Raw genomic sequence first — 18291 nt, 5'->3', positions numbered from 1 at the left:
CCTATATACAGGTTCAATGTTTGTCTTTAGTTCAATGTTGACACCAAAAGCTATTTTCGTGCTCGGACAGACCCAGGGACACACATAGCTGTCTATAGGAGTGGTTGCACATAATACTAAATTTAATTATATTAATCAAAAACGAGATTTCTCGTCCCTTGGCAAAGATTGTGTTAACTAGCCCCTAAATAAAACTAACTTCTAAATGTCTAATCATAAGACCAATACTACTTGTAAAGCTATCTCTAAAAACTTTTAAACCATTAAAACAACAATTTAGTTGTTTTAATGGTCCTCACAATGTATTTCTCATCTTATTCTACTTGTGGAGACATTAGGTCCTTACAAGTATAGTAATACAAGTGCACAAACACACACACACACACACACACACACACACACACACACACACACACACACACACACACACACACACACACACACTAATAAGGCCTGAAAGCTGTTGCTGTGTGAAAGGTAATTATACCATGCGGCTCAGAGTCTTTGATGGAAAGTTTTAGACTAACTGGCTCTGCCATAAGAACTCTTTTTAACAACAACTCTTTATGGCTCTTTTGGCTGCTTTCTTTGCCAACGTCTCTAAACATTTATATATTTTTTGTGTGCGTTTAGTTTCATGGCACGGTAGCAAGATTTGATGTCTCACTTTTACACCCCCCCACCCCCGGGCTGTACCTTGCCAATCTAATAACTGCCTTTACATCATACCGCTGTTTGCATGGTATGCTTTTAATGCACACACACACTTTAGTACCAGTAAGGGGGGGGGGGGGGGTCAGATCAACTGTCAACATATTGAATGAATTCTGCACTGGCCATATATGGAGCGTGTCTTGAGGGTACAGGGTTTGATGAGGTTAGATCAACATATGGAATGTCAGAACAGGTCACGCCATATATGGATATCTAAGGGTTTGAGGTCAGATGTAGAGTGGATGGCCGGCTCAATATATGCAGATCTAGGTGATGATCCGGTCTTCTCCATGTATGGTTATCCAGGGTTAGATGAGGTCAGTGTTGTGATCTTCATATGGCCATATATGGTGGCGTGACGTGTTACGAGGCATGATGTCACGAGGCGTGACCATATATGGAGGCATGATGTTACGAGGCGAGACCATACAGTATATGGAGGCGTTATGTCACTGAAAAAAAAACAGAAATGCTGAGCTAATAGCATTTCTGCTCACTTGCTCAGGGGAGAAATTTAATTTTGACCATCAGCCAGTGCCACTCAACCTGTTGTGTGAAACCGAAGAAGTGTCCTTGAGCAAGACTCTGAACCCCTAATTGCTCCTGATGTGCAGGTTGGTGCCTTTCCTCTGCCATCGGTGTATGTATGTGTGAATGGATTGCACAATCTATGTAAAGGTGTATGAATGGGTGAATGTAATGCACAATCTATGTAAAGCGGCTTGGATGAAGGCGCTATATAAATGCACCATTTACCATGTACACACACTGATTACACATTTGTACACGCAAAATTAACATGAAAGTATTTGCGTAAAGTTTGAGTGTAAGAGTGCAACCTATTTTACTGTCTGCTTGACTGTTGGCCTAACCCTAACCCTTTGGCTAGTGTAATTCTCACTGCCCTAAAAAGGGGGACGTTCTATAAAAACCATTACTCATCAAGATGGGCAATTTCTGCACTGATCTGTCCACTGTGTGGACCAAACGTCTAAAGTAAAACGTGGACCGCATTGTAATTTGCCTGCACATTAAAACCAGCTTGAATGACTGATCTTCTATTAGTGCATCTCCTGACGCAAAAAAGCAAACAGTTAAAGCTCAATAATGAGCTACTTGGCAAAGCCCAATATAATGTTCACTGAATCTCAAATGCCCTCAGCTGTGTGTGAGCCAATCCAATAACTGCGTTGACATCATAGCACTGTTTGCATGGTATGCTTTTAATGCACACGCATCTAAAGCAGCAATCTGTATACCTAAGTTTCTTGTCCTACACAGGATTTGTACCCAGTAGTGGAAAAATTACTCAAATGTTTTACCTAAGTAAAAGTATAAATACTGCAATGTAGAACTGCTCCGTTACAAGTAAAAGTCTGGAATTGTAAATGTTGCAACGCATTGTGAGCTTGTAGATCGGCTATTTTCAAATGGATAAAATTAATATAGGGCTGAAGTGGTTAATGTTTTGTTTTTTTTGTAATAATCCAGATCTACAAAGTAACTAAAGCTGTCAAATAAATGTAGTGGACTAAGTGGAGTAAAAGTACAATATTTGTATCTGAGATGTAGTGGAGTAGAAGTAAGTAAAGTACTGGATATTGGAAATACTCTCAAGTACAAAACCTCAAAACTGTACTTAAGTAGCCTAAATGTACTTTCCACCACTGCCCGCATCAAATTCCTAGCGTTCTTCCAGGACGGAATCCCCACTTGGCCATGCAGGGGAGATATTGCGCTCATGAGCTTCAGACAGGCAGTACTGCTAGTCAATCAGTAGGTGACCCTGGTGTACCATACATACAGTGCCAAAATGTCTCAATGGAAGAATATGTAGACAATTTTTCAGACGCTCTTAATCCAGAGTGACATACAGTAAAGCAAGAACAATTAACACATGGTAATACATCAAATACATAGAAGCGTTTCAGATATTTAGAAGCTTGTTTCACAACAGCACACTTGTTGGGTCTCTTAGCTTATTTTGGGCTAACGTGTCTAAAAGCGCATTTTGCACAGATGTAGCCCAGTGCATGCTCTAATGATTTAGCTAGGGTGTCCGCGCGGCCTATATAAACATTTCAAAATGTCATTATGCTTTATTAAGCAGCATGTGATGTGTCAAACTAGGGGGTTTTCATGATTCGGAATCCAGTCCAAGCATTGGTTTTGCACAAACTGATTAAGGGGGATACCCCCCACCCTTTTGTTGTGTGGGTTCGTTTCCCAACAGCAGTGCTTGTAATTAAAACACTGTACAGGCCTGCCACTAACTCAACATCTTTTTTCTTTTGTCTTCCACTCTGCAGTTCCGTGGAACTCTAATATCGACCCCCAACTGACTGTCGAGTGTGACCATGGACCAGGCCTTCACGGAGCCCATCAAAAGTGTAACCGTGGACCCGGCCTCCAGAGCACGACCATGGACTACTACCATATTGTAACGTTTAGCACCCTGAGCTGGAGTTGAACCCCGGCCTCCAACTCAGTAGACAAAGCAAGCAACAAGCCACGCCAAGAGAGCTAGCTCACTTGGAGGAGCAAGTTACGGCCGGGTCTTTCGCAGGGTCGTTACAATATTATATTACCACTACACTATATCTTAATATTCTTAATTTCTTATATATCATCTGACATTGTTATACCATACATTATGGTTATTTCTACTACTTTACTATATTCCACAAAATCAACCTATCAATCAGCTCAAACCATTTGGTCCTCGTTAGTGTAAGACCAGGTGATGCTGGGCTTTTAGACTCTTAGTTGATGTCATTTTGAAAGTTGAAAGTTTTAAATCTTGAGTCCATTATATACACACAACTATATTTTCCCTCTCATCTACACAGAGGGAGTTGGAGGACCAACTCAAGATGGTGAACGACTTTAAACGCACAGTCCACGCACTGAAGACGGCCGAGGAGACATTACGTGAACAAATCAAATCTCAAGAGAGTCAGAATACCCTGCTGAAGGATGAGAGCTCTTAATTCTCAACCATTAGAACAGGAGATCCATGGCCTGAAGCACATGCGTGATCGTCTTAAAAAGAGCAAGAGAGTGCTCATCAGAAAGAGCTTCTGCAGAAACAACTATCAGCATCTAAAGAGCAGGTTAGGTGCAGGGAAGAAGATATCCAGGCAAAAGATCAACATCTTGAAGGATGAGACCTCGGCACATAATCAACGGGTACAGCAGGAGATGCAAGGTCTGAGAAAAAGAGTCAAAGTTACAGAGGACTGGAGTCTCTCAAAAAGGCTGTGGATGAACCAATGAATCCAGTCCAAGCCCCAAGGGCTTACGTACATTGAGTTCTGATGCGTCCATGAACAAGGCCGTACCAGACTGCCGTGCGGGAGGGCTGATTTCTGATCATCCCTGGGATGATGTGCTAATCAATACAAAACAGACCAACAGTAGCTGTGCCCTCCAGTGACGGAGAGCTCAGAAAACTACCCAGGATGGCAGAGGGAGTGTGGTGCACAGGATTACATTAGATAATTGATACTGGGTGAAAAATAGAATAGGGGGGGGGGGGGGGGGCTGCTGTCACACAGGAAAGCTGGCAGAATATTCACCAAAAAGCACCAGGACAACGCTCCACACGTCCCAGACTCTTCTCCCTTCTAGCTCCAAAACTATGGAATGAACTTCCCATTGCAATCAGAATTGCATGCACTCCCAATGTTCTGCTTTTGGTGAGCCTGGTATTAATTCTAAAACCAAGCCCTGTGTGTACATAATACAATTATTTATAATAATGTCTAATATATGTAAAAAATAATATATAATCATTATAGATAATATATAAAGGGGCCTGCTCACTCCTCAAGACTGCAAGTTTGTTATCTGCCGCTGAGCTGTTTGTGTCGTCGCCGTCCTCATGCATGAGCTCAGTTCTGGGCTCTCCCCAGGAAGTAGATTTTTCTCTATTGTCTGGAGATGTTTTTAATACGTTCTTATACAATTTTTTGTAATAAACCGTTTACTAACCAAGTTTCATTTCAGTACAGACAGGCAAGTTAGGCAACGCATCTGAATAACAAAGGAAATTTGATTTCCGCAAACACACATTAATCTATTAAAAGGTAAACAAATGTAGCACCATGCCAAAACCATTCAAATCCTCACAAGAGAACAGCCTGAAGCTTCAAATATTATAGTAAAGCGATTCATTTCACTACAGAAAGCAGGGTTAAAGCAGGCAACACTGGGCCTAATCTTTTCTGTAGTTTAGCAGTACCCTTCCACTTTGAGCTGCATTTCATATCATGAAAGGTGCTATATAAATAAAGTTGTATTATTATTATATACTAATATATTATGTTTATTATACATTATAACTATCATCATATATTATTACTTAGGGGCAGTGCTGTCCTATGGATGAAGGCATGCAAATTACCCACTCCTGGCACAGTGAGGTATAGTGACGAAAAATAGCAATCCAGGACTCTCTGGATTAAGGACAACGGCAAAACGTTCTTAACCCTCTGTGGTTACGAATTGGTCTTGATACAAGCACTCTATAGGACATCAGAGAACAGTAGCTGTGCCCCCCAGTGACGGAGAACTCAGAAACATACCCAGGATTAATTACACAGAAGATGAGTACTTCTTATGTGACCAGTGTAAGAGTTCTTCTCTCTGAGCTCATCTCAGCTAAGTGAGGAAGAGGAGAAGGAAGAAGATGAGGAGTGGACTCCTGGTCTATGTCTGGACGTCAGACAACAGTAGCTGTGCGCAGAATCACATTAGAGTTTCTGCCCCGTCTGCAAAATGGATCTGAGACATGTGGACCGCCACCTGCTCAGAGTCCACCATACAAAAGGCAGGTTCAGAGGAGCAGAAAATTCTCTGCAGCTTAGGGAAAGACAGGATCGCCCTGGAGGGGGAGGAATTCCGGTGTCCCCTCTTCAGGGACCGGGGCTGCCTGGCTGTCTTCGGCCACCCGAAGCACCATTTAAAAGACATGCACACTGACCTCACGGAACATCAGATAAACATACCTGAGGCCTTTGCGGTACAGGGTCGCCATGCATAAGCTTGGCGGCCTTCGTGCCATTTTATTTATCGATGATGAGGTGGCACCTAGGGCAACCCCATCGAGGTGCCAAAATCCCGAGTGCAAAAGGCTCGCCAAGGAGAACCAGCTTCTCCTGGCGAGCAACACTGCCTTGCGGAAACAGCTGTCCATATTACAAAAGGTATGTACAGACTTTTGTATTTATTAAGTACAGAGAAGTATTTTGCATTCCAGGTGAAAAAATTAAATAGAGGGGGCTGGGGGGTCTCCAACATCACTGCGGTGGATAGTGAACATGCGAGGGAAGCTTGGAAAAGATACTGCCTGCGTCACCAGTGTTGTTGCATTTTGGAATATATTATTTATTACCTTAATTTTAAAGTAATATATTGTATTACATATTACTGTCTGAGCAATAGTAATACATATAAAAAAAATGTAATGCTCAAATTGAACAATTAAATATTTAGTATGATTATTATAAATTATACATTGTGTAGACCAGCGGTCCCCAAACTTTTTTTTTTACTTTTTTTTGTATTGACCTGTACTTTAGTTTCAAATGTACCCATTCTACATACTGTTAAATAAAAAATTCAATCAATCAATCCCCAGGTGCCAATCACTCAATCAGGAGTCTGATAGGCAAGTCTTGGGCGTAGTTTCTCAATCACTGTCTAGCTGTCACAGCAATAGTATGCACTACAGCCATCTCATGAACATGAAAATTAACTCGATGGCTTCTTAAAGCACATAGACCATAATTGAAACCAAAATAGCAAATTTAAAAAAAAATATATATATATATATATATTCATATGCATGTTTTAACTTGCCCAAGTGCCTGTGGCAGGAAAAATACATAAATAAAAATCTGACCGGTCTGCAGTGAGTGGTGCTGTACTGTACAAGCCCTTCTCCCTGGCCTGAGTGTGTTAGGCTGTGCAACAGTGACACTTGGTGGTGAACAAACGCTATTTTTGTGCTCGGGACAGGACCCAGACACACACATAGCCGTCTATAGGAGTGGTTGCACCACTCAAAGCGTTTGAGGATGAGGACGCAACAGTCTAAAGTTCGCTATAAACATTAAACATGACAAGATATCCGTCTAAACACAAGAGCACCCACACACACACACACTGTAAAACCTCTTGAGCTTCTTGGGGTACTTCAGTTCAAAGACGTAGGCCAGTCCCAGGAGATGGCAGCAGGCTTTGGCAAGGTTGGTGAGGACAGTGATGCCCTCAATCACAATACCTATACGTCGGTAGGATCAGCAGTTGATGCTTCTTGGTTTGGACAGGTGCACCAGCAGCATTCTGCACACATTGTAAAGATTGGACATTGGTAAGAACTCACTTTCAGACTGCAAGTTACCAGACACACATTGAGCAATCCTAGCTGCTCTTGTTGTTGCTGTTCTACATACAGCCAACCAGTTGAAGAAATCACAGATTGAAGCATTAAACTTTGCTTTTATGACATTTCTGAGACCATTAATGTTTGGAAGATGCTTCTAAACATGTATTCTATTGATAGTTTATGAACTTCTATCCATGTGAAGTGCAGCCCCATGGGTGAATCTTACCAGAAGGGGCTGTAGGCCTATTTGAGAACGCAAATGTCTGAACCAGTTGGACCAGACATGCGATGCAACAGCCATATCACAACCTGTTTCTCTGGACACTTTCCCAGAAAACCAGCTCCTCACTGCTCAGTGCTCACCCACTCTGCTGTTTCTTTGCATGTTTGTGATATTGTCACACAGTTATCCATGATTACCGGTATAACTGACTATACTAACTTCAAAGTCCTTGATCAAGACACTGGGCTCTTCTCGCAGATGGTCGATGAGACACCGGAGCATAACCCCTCTGGTTGGCTGAATGGGCTTTCCACTCTTCTGCAGACAGAAACAGTTTAATTAATACAATTACTTTGCACAGTCAAGCTGGATTTGTGTTTACTGTGCCAACTTCAAAGTCTACTCTGTTTCAATTGCATTAACATTACATTGGCTATATAGAGTAATTGTTTGCACCCGGTTTTAGCATTAAAGACAGTTACTAAGACATGCATTTTTAATTTAGTCTAGAGGCTAGAGAGTTGCAGGGGACAGAGATGATGTTTAGGATGCATTAGTATCTAAAGTAATTAATTTACAAAGAGAGAAGTTTATATGGGACAGGGGGAATTATAATGAAAAGGTCTAGTTACGTACATCTGATAAAGCCGGTTTGTGTTGTGTACTGTACCTTGTTGTGTTACCTTGCCAGGCCACGTAGGTTGGCTCAAGATTCATTGTGGTGAGCCTCCTGAACTCTGCGCTGACCTGAAAGACAGATGAGGGGAAGGGAGAAAAGAAATAACACATTGTGAGCTTGTACATCCATTTCCACCACTGTTCCTCCAAGAATAGGTGCCGTGCTAGGGTACAAGTGGTTAAATACAATCTAAATGTGCATCACATGCAGGATGTGTGTCATTTAAGTTAACCACTCTTGCTACAAGAATCCAATTTACTCACGTGATTGTGAAGCATCAAACTAGGCAGGCCATCTCTCCTGGAAGTCTTTGATGCTCATCTGCTGGCTGAGGATATCTCGTCTTCTATGCCTGAGAAACATTTTCAACACATTTAACATTTGACCTAAATTCACTGTTAGTAGATGGCAAGGTTGAACATGCATGGTTAAACCAGAGTGGGCAATGATGTGGAAATAGTGATGGGAATATGACAGTCATGTTAATTTTACCATCAGTGGCCCAGGTGGTGGCGTAACCGTCTGGGCACCCGACTGGTAATCCAGTTGCAGTGTGCCGCGGGTTCGACTCCCTAGCCCGACACGGCCTTTACTGCATGTCTTCCCCCATCTCTCTCCCGTTTCCTGTCAGCCTGCTGTCTGTCCCTTAAAAAAAAAACAATAAAATTCGTAAGCCGCAAAGAAATATCTTAAAAAATAAAAAATAAATTAACATCAGTGCAAACTGCAAGAGAGAAGCTAAATAACTGAGATCAGGCAAGGCCTATAGTCAGATAGGATCCACCGCTATGATCCCAGTGGCACGCGCCCCTCTAGACCAGAAAATACGCTGGCTGGGCTGGGCCAGTTTAGGTATGGGGATTCACATTTCTTAACGGATGTTGGACTTGTTAGGTCGTTCCACATTTTTGTGGCATAGATTATTGCTTGTTTGAGCCGAATCTGGGTTGAAACTTGAAAGTGGTTTGTGGAACTCCCTCTGAGTGTGGACTTCTTTGACATTAAGGAAGTAGGGAGATGGGTAACTTTGTGTTGTAGCGAATCTTGTAGACCAGGCCCATTGCAAGTTGTTGTACTCTGTCGTCAACCCTATAAAGTATAAGCCATTCCAACCTGTCAAAATAAGCAGGGGCGAGGTGGGTTCTGCCTAGGAGTTAGGCTGAGTAGCCTGACCAGTTTGTTTTGGGATGTCTGGAGCCTTGTTTTAAAGGCCTTTGGGTGCTGTGGTACCAAGAGGTGCGTGCATATAATTAAGAAACTTGTATGAGGGCTCCTGTTAAGTTCTTCAAAGTATTTTTGCTGACCAGTGAGGAGATTCTGTATAGGAATCTTGTTCTTTGGATGACCTTTTTGATTATATTGGTAGCCATTTTATCACAGGAAAGATTTTCGTCCAGGTTCGAACCTAGGTAGGTATACATTTCATCTTTTCTTGACACATGTGACACTGGGCACAGAGGTTACAACATTTTAGCCACAGACATACAAAATGATGACCATAACAGGTCTGTAACTCTGACGGAGAGTGTACAAACTCTGAGAGTGTACAAGTGGATCCTTACGAGTCCATTTGGTTCCATTTGTGCACTCTCAGAGTGAAGGGGGTCCTTGCAAAATGCAAATAAAACTTTTGAGAACCACTAGTAGGCCTACTAGTGGATTCCTAATATGCCAGTGTTGTATAGTAAAATAGTGTCTTAAATATTCCGAAGAACACCTGGAGACTGACATTCAGTAACTGTGAACATTATAATGGTGTGTAAAAAAGAAAATATAAAATTTGCCACGGACAAAACCATCTTTGCCGCAGACGCATTTGTCCGTGTTTGGACATACTGATGCCCCCTGGCACTTACTGTACCTCAAAGCACAACAATGTGAGTGAGAGTAGACTACCTGTAGTGAAGATGAATGAATAATTCTCCGTCTAGAGGTGTATAGCCTTTATTCTGAAACTGGGTACACATTACAATAATCAAGTCAGCTCAGCTTGGCAATACTATTGCGACTTGGTCCGTGGGTGGTTTAGATGCTAAATTAAATATAAGGTAATGGAAATAAAGGCATATTAGATTATAGCAGGCAGTGAAGAGGGGTTTTTCATGTGGCAATGACTGAGAATTGGATAAACGTATCTGTTTCAGTTTGCCACTGCTGGTTATGTCAGACTCTGAACCACGGTTTAAATGAAAGTGCATAGATATTATGCCGGAACAGATCTTGAAGGAGCAAATTACTGCTTTCAGAGTTGGGCGAATGAATGATTGTCTAATTACAATGCAGAAACACCAGATTAACTGCACAATGAATACAAGTTAATCTCTCTGTCTGTATGGAGTGTATGTCATAATACAAGACAGAACATACCACAGATAGAGCCTGCAGGCTTTGGACTGATAACACAGCCACTCACGTGTCATACCAGGGAGGAGGCGTAAGTGAATGTGAATCCCACGTTGATTGATTGATTGATTGATTGATGGTTGATTGATTGATTGAAAATCAATACAGTCAATACAAAAGCTGCTACGAGGATAAAACCAGAAAAAGCACTAAGACTTTCAATTCATCAGAACATTTAAAGACGCACAAATATACAATTCTATGAAAACCAGGAACACTCTGGTGGAGCTATTGCCCCTGTGACCTGACCAAGGATAATCGGTTGAAGATGGATGATGGATGGAAAAACAGGAAATCATCATATATACAACTAGAACTGCACTCTGTCGAGTGCCTACTTGCTTGTTGCACGCAAGTAGCTAGTGCGCAAGCAGAGCGTGCAAGTACTGTAGACCGCTACAAACTTTCAAATCTCTGTGAAAGAACGTTTGCAATATTGAATTATTAGGTTTAGCTATTTGCTACGTACCTTGCTTTTGGATGAAAAAAAGTAGTATTTTGAAGTATGGTAATGATTACTTATGCCTGTTATGGCAGTGGTGTCAGATTTCATACATGTATACATGAGGGCATTACCTTTAGTCCACCCGACACTGAAACATGTCATCGTTACGTCACCATCGATAATCAATTATACCCTGGCATTGGTACATTTATTCATCATGTCATATGCTCATATGTATATGTATGTATATGTAATTTCTGAGTTGGTTAGTGGTATAATGTGGTTACTCGGGTGGTTTGATGCGTATGTCCCTTGAATCCACCCGACACTGAAACATATCATCATTACGTCACCATCGTAAACCAATTGGCATTGGTACATACAGTATCTGGGACATACGCTTCGTAGCATGACGGAAAACGAGAGAACATACCTGCACGGTCTGCTTCGTGCCAGCATATGACGTCATATCACATGCTGCTAAGGGACATACGCATCGTAGCACCTGACTGATAACATTACTTGCACGCTCTGCTTGCGCAAGTAATTATACAGTTCAAGAAAGTTTAAAAAATAGGGGGAAAACGTGTATGTAACGTTATGTATGCTCTATATACTGGTGGCGGTTCCCCACCTTTTGTGAAACAGGCCCCACTTGAATATCACGAAGGCATTCGGCTCACTATATCTAAAACCAAGGAGATGTGTGTTGACTTCAGGAGATCCCCCCCAGTTCCCCAGAGCAGTGTTTGTTGTCCATGGTGAGCAAGTTGACCTGGTGACCATTTACAAATATTTAGGCACTACATTTGACAGCAAGCTGAAATTTGATGTGAACTGTCAATATGCTGTGTAATTGTTTGAGGACGCTTATTTCCTTCTCCATCATTTGTTGGTATGGAAACCTGAACTTTAAAGGACAAAATCCACCTCAGTAGGATTGTAAGAACAGCATCAAAGATAGATGGAGTAAATTTCAGTAGCCTGGATCAAGTATTTCAAAGACAGGTGCTTAAGAAAGCCAAGTCCATTTGTACGGACAACTCTCATCCCCTTAGCTCTGAATACAGGCTGCTGCTTCGCCTAAAGGTCCCAGGGGCCACTAGTAATAGATATAAATTGTCCTTCGGGCCTGTATCTATCCAGGCTTTAGTTTAAATGCTGATATGAGGAGGAGGTGACTTTGTCGCTTCTTGTATGTATACAACTGTTCTTGCAATGTGTTATGAATTCCAATGCTACACTGATACCTTGAACTGCCATCCTGTTTTTTATTGTTCCTATATGTGTACCATGTGCTTTTTACTGTGTTACTGTGTGTTAATGTGATTCATGTTGCCTGCCTGTTATGATGCTTAATTGCTGTACACCAAATCGCCCTTCGGGGTTCAGGTTAATTTAAATAAATTAACCTGAACCTATTTAACCACTTATGCTATGAGAGAATGTTTATTTTAATTTCTACTTTAAGTTGCTATCAGCATCGCAATACAAATGTTCATTTCATTTTTCAAGGTTTTAAAGATTTTTATTTTATTTTTTACATTCCTTTTTGAGGGGTGCTAGCCCCTCCTATGTCCATCTTTGAGGGTTTGTGTAAACACAAACATTGTCCTAACACAAATATTGAATACCAATGACAATGAATGGTCAGCTTTGAGACACAAAAAACACAAACATTGAAGACGAAAGTTGCAAATTGTGATTGGCCCCTCACTTCACACGGGTGTTATATATTTCAATATATCATTAATAATATATTTATATTATCAATAGAATTTTGGTGTTTTGTTTAGGGGCCCCACTTGCAATATCCTCAAGGCCCACTAGTGGGCCCCAACCCGCAGGTTGGCCCGGGAATGGCTCATGGCTGCTCTGTAAGATCATCAGTGTTTATTTATCCATTTCATTTCCTATGAAAATATACAAATCTAATCAAATACACATTATTTTTGTAGACAGCGTCGTGCAAAGAAGCATAATGGCCAAATGTCATCCAATGTGACATTTGGCCTAACAACCCAAAGCAACGTTTAGGCTAAATCTGAGCTTTATAATTGTCTATATAGTTATGATAATCAGAACATGAGTAATTACTTTTATCATTATTGCGGTCACTTTAGGCTACTTGAGACTGCAAATCCATACACGTATAATTAACGCTTAATTGATGATGAACTCATCCATTGTGAATGTATCATGAACTCACCATTAATTCCTGGTCATCATGCATTAACTAATGGTGAATTTAGGTGTAATATATCATTAGTTGGACATTATTCACAGTTCCACAGGATCCCATGCTCAGGCGGGTAGGAGTATAGGCCTAGTAGCAATGGTCAAAAGACCACCAGAGACCAACCCCCTATAGGGCATACAGTAGAAGTGGAAGTGTATAATACACATTACACTATAATGTGATTAAACCATAGTGACTTAACCATTAATTAACCTGGTGGTAATGATGAGCTCATGATTTATATTGACTGTCTAAATGTATCATTCATGTTCATGCGTTAATTTAGTGTATATGAATTTGTAGCTATGCTTAAATAAAGTGTGACCAATAGTAATGATGTAATACTTATTATTATTATTAAGAAGAAGAAGAAGATTGACATATTTTATTCTTTACATACTGATACAGACATACAGAAATATATAAAGTGAAAGCATACATGTCTGTATTATTCTAGTAAAGCAAACCCCGCCTCTGGATAAATGCAGGGGCATGGCCACACGTGACGTCGTCGGAACAAAAAAAAATCCAGTATGGCGGAATCTGTCAGAAGATGATTTCCCCCCCTCCACTCCTCGCCCCGCAAAATAAATCCTCCCCAATGGAAGCAGCAGCAGCACATTGTGGGTGTATGTCGCATCGGACGGCCGGCCGCTGGGCATACTAAAGGTGAGCGCGGGTTTATTCATTTACATTATTAAACAATAGCAGCAACAACAACATCAACAAAAACACGTTGGAAGAAGCCATGGCAAAGGGGCGTCCGCACCGTACGTCTCTTTGATGTTGATTTTTAAAAAGCCCTGATTTCGAGAAAAAATTGCAGATCTGCAAGTTCACAACGCGTCGCGCCAGAGACGCGTTGTGAACTTGCACATCGGCTATTTTTTCCCCCCTCTCGGCGGGCGGGCGGGCGGGATGCGACACCTCCGTACCGACGAAAATGAAACGTTTATTTATTAAAGCAAAACGGGGAGGATGATGCATGCGATACTATACTATCATGGCTCCATCAAAACAATGTCTGCCAGTATAGTAGTAGTCTGCCTGCCTGCCCTCTGCTGAAGTTTCCACTTGTGCTGTGTGTGTGGGTTGTTGTTTTTTTTGCAACGCTTGCACAAAACGGTTTATAAAATAAATAAATAAATGTCCATGACTGTCTGTTGCACGGAAATATTAATATTTCGCAATTAAATAATAACAACAGCCCCGATAATGGGATATACAATGTTTTTCACTCTCAGTCGGGAGCTTATCGGGAGTGGGATACATATAGAGCGAGCGGTATTGCACTGTCTCGCTCTCTCTTTCCCAACAAACGCCGATTATTGTTCAAGGGCTATTTTTAGACCACGATCGGGCATAATACCTACCTACTGTACCTACTGTAGTAGGCTACCTGCTACTACAGGAGGCATGCCTTGCATTGCAGCAACCTAGTATATACCTTTTTAAAGATCATCTTAGCTTATGATATGATCTATGGTCGGTCGGAGAGAGGAAGGGAAAATATGAAAGCGAAGTAGCTTATAATACTGTATAGGCCTGTAAGAGTGCTTGTTGACTGTGTGTGTGTGTGTGTGTGTGTGTGTGTGTGTGTGTGTGTGTGTGTGTGTGTGTGTACTGTGAATGGTTCTGGAATCGGGATGGGCGGCGGTAGTTCTCTGCATGCGTCAATCTTTCTTTCTTTTTTTCTCCTTTCTTTTTTTTGTGAATGGAGGCGTGCTGGACTGGCGGTTGTTGAAGCCTTGACCACCACCATCATCCAAGAAGCAACACATAACATAATGTGTGTTTTTTCTGCTGCTGTTGCTTAAGTTGCTTTAAATAACCAAAAAAATAGTCAAGCAATCACACTTTATTTATGTAGCGCATTTCATACACCAAGACAAGTGCAGTTCAACGTACAGAAGAGATAAAAACGTTATTACATCTTAATAAAAATATATGTCATTCTATTGAGATGTGTTTGGGCACATAATTATTCATTTCATCCTAATCATCGAGCCATTATAATACATAGTATAGTATATATAATAGTGTATAATACACACACACATATACATATACACATATATATATATATATATATATATATATGCATGCGTCACACAGGAACCTTGAGGTTATAGGCCTGTCTCTCCAAATCTGTCACCCTGACTCAGGCAGCATCTATCCAGGACAATGGGAGATTGGGAGTAGGGGACACACACACACACACGCACACACACACACACACACATTACACACACATAACACACACACGCACACACACATGAATCACCGCCCCCAGACAGACTAGATGCCCCGAGGGAATAACGTTGCATGGAGTGAGACCCCCCGGGGTATGAACCACTCTCAGTGACACACACAAACCCCTTTTTCCACCATCACAAAGCGCCAGTCAGTGTGTGTGTGTGCGTGTGCAGTTGACCGACTTTTGGCGATTGGTCCTGCGGCTGCACTGTACTATCTGGCCCACTGTCTTAAGACCCCCCCCCCCCATTTTCCACAACCTCACTCCATCCTGCTCCCCTTTCCCCCCTACACACACACACACACACACACACACACACACACACACACACACACACACACACACACACACACACACGCGCGCGCACACGTGCACAGATGCACAAATAGCCCCATCATGCCCCCAGGCAGGCAGTCTCACCCCCTTTTCATTCTGTGGTGGTGCAGGCTAGTGAATGGTTGTGTCCCACCACACAGTGATTGTATGTGACATGAGAAGCGCTGGTGTTTTTAAGGAGTTATATGACTGCTCCCCGGCAAAGGCTCTCAAACTTAACATATTAACATTATTAAATATAGATTATAAATGATATAGTTAATTGGTTATAGTATACTTCACAAGTTCAAAATGATAGACCCAAAGTCCCAAACCATAATGGACCCCTGAAATTGGTTCTGAGATCCGAGTTCAGTGGAGCCGACATAAAAGAAAAGAAAAGGCACCCGCGCAGGCGCGCAATGGAATGACAATTAAATCGTATGTTTTCACCTCTTCCCTGATGAATAAAAGTAATCCAATCAGTCAGGTACGGTTGAGTGCATGCTCTCTCTTTCACTTTAACTGACTGAGAAACAGTCAGAAACTTTGCTCCCCCATATATTGTGCTGCAGTAATCATCTGATCCCTGGTCAGCATGTCACAGCAAATCGTTAAGCAGCCCGAGTCCCTGTCCCCTGCTGTTTTCACACCTACTACAGCCAGCATACAAACAAAGAACGATGATTGCTGTGTATTAGCTATGACACCCCCCCCCCTCCGAGGGGGTCATTTGGGGGTCCCTGGGACAAAGAAAAGCACTGTCACACCTTACTCTCCAAAACAAAAGACAGACATCAAAGGCTGTGAACTTTGAGTCTGTTTACGAGTACATATAATTTACAAGATATATTATACGAATTAGATTATTTGAAATACAAAAAAAAAAATAATAATAATAATCTGCTTGGTGATCCTACGTACTTGCTGTTATGTTTATTTAATCTAATAGGAACCCGGCATGGGATTAATACTAATAAAAAACCTTATTTACAGAGCACTTACCAAAACAACGTTAAAAAGTGATTTCTAAGCGGTGGCGGATACAGAGCGCGTCTAATGACCTGGGCCTGGAAAAATCTGGGTGGGCCCTGAGGTTTTTTTTTTAAGCTTGAATATTATTAATGACCGTTGGATGATGTCATGAAATTTCTTTCTGTCTTATTTGGCTGCTTTCCCGCGAGTGGCACGTGGAAGAAAATAGACCAGGCACGGCAGGCCGGTATATTTTTAGTGGAGCACGCCACGCACGCTCGTCAAATGTGCCGCTTCTGGGACGCGTCTGAGACGGGTCTGGTTGAATCACAAGCTAATCGTCTCTAGGGTGGGCCGTGATCAGGTGTGCATGGATTAAAGTTCTCAGTCACCAGGACTGATTTCAGTCATTTGGATTCCCTAGAGCAGTGGTTCCCAAACTTTTTCATGTCAAGGACCCCCAAATTGACACAAATTAGCCCGCAGACCCCCATTTGAAAAGATATGCCAGGGACCCCCATAAGAGAATTTTTTTATGGCTCTAGCAGTGATTCTCAACCTTTGTAATGTCAAGGACCAAGGACCCCCAGTTTGACATGCATTTGGCTACGGACCCCCATTTAATGACATTTCTATCTCTGGGACCCCCAATTCATATTGTAAAATCTATGTTAATTTAACTCTGAGAGTGTACATCTCTGGACCATTTGTACACTCAGAGTTACAGACCCATAAGGGTCCATTTGGTTCCAAACTATCATTTAGCTGGGGACCCCTTGGAACTCCCTCAAGGACCCCCTGGGGGTCCCCAGACCCCACTTTGGGAACCACTGCCATAGAGAAGCCAGCATGTCTTCTATCATGGAAGCAAGAAATAGCCTTTCTACAAGCTCTTAATGTGTCTGTGATGCATTGAGAGCCTGTAGATAAGCTACTTTTGGTTATTATTTTTAAGATTAGAGCATTTGAAGAGGTCAAACTAACTAGCAATATTTTCAGAAGCATCTTCCATAAAATCTTAATAGTCTATAGGATATTTCAAATAAAAGCAAAGGTTAAAGCCTCAGTCTGTGATTTCTTCACTTGGTTGGCAGTATGTAGAACAGCAGGAACTATGTACCTAAAACATACCATTTCTACATAATTGTGTTAATTGTTTAGGAATCCGTGTTAGTCTAGTGGGCGGCTCCTTTCACACTGTTTCACAAATAGCGCATACAAACATTTTCAGTCGTGAGATTTTATCTAGCTATAATCCGTGGGTGTGGCTGCCGCGTCGCAGCCAGAACGCAGCGCTACTATACTATACCACGCCCGGTGGAATCCAAAGTTGTCATGGATCTCATAAGGTCTGGCAAGCAGTCCATCTGGGTGAGCTGAACTGCTATCCAATATCCCGAGTTTGCTCAATTTCATTGGCTAACCATTTTACGCTGACCGACTCTAAACATAACCTAATCTGTAATATAATGTAAAAGCACAACCCCTATCTATTTTTAACCTTAATCATTACACTGCCTAACCACAATCCATATCTGACCCAATGCCTAAGTAAACAAAACCATTTTTATTATTGATGTATCATGTATGAATTTAGGTCGACTTCTCTCGGTTCTGGCTTACACTTCAGAGCATAATGTTTCAAATGTA

At 41.7% G+C, this 18291-nt stretch overlaps 1 protein-coding gene across 2 annotated transcripts in view; it reads left to right on the top strand.

Annotated features, from left to right (window-relative positions):
- Positions 1-13675: 13675 nt before the first annotated feature.
- The window catches only part of LOC310854275 (histone deacetylase 4-like), a gene marked incomplete at its 5' end in the record, with an annotated part of 104860 nt that continues 100244 nt past the window's right edge, over positions 13676-18291 (top strand). For both annotated transcript variants that reach the window (XM_083758873.1, XM_083758872.1), the window contains one exon: positions 13676-13763. The remainder of the gene's footprint in view (positions 13764-18291) is intronic.

This window comes from Protomyctophum parallelum (genome assembly GCF_964188405.1).
Source record: "Protomyctophum parallelum genome assembly, chromosome: 23".
NCBI classification, from domain to species: Eukaryota; Metazoa; Chordata; class Actinopteri; order Myctophiformes; family Myctophidae; genus Protomyctophum; species Protomyctophum parallelum.
The sequence above is the reverse complement of the archived record's forward strand: the minus strand, read 5'-3'. Positions and strand labels throughout refer to the sequence as shown.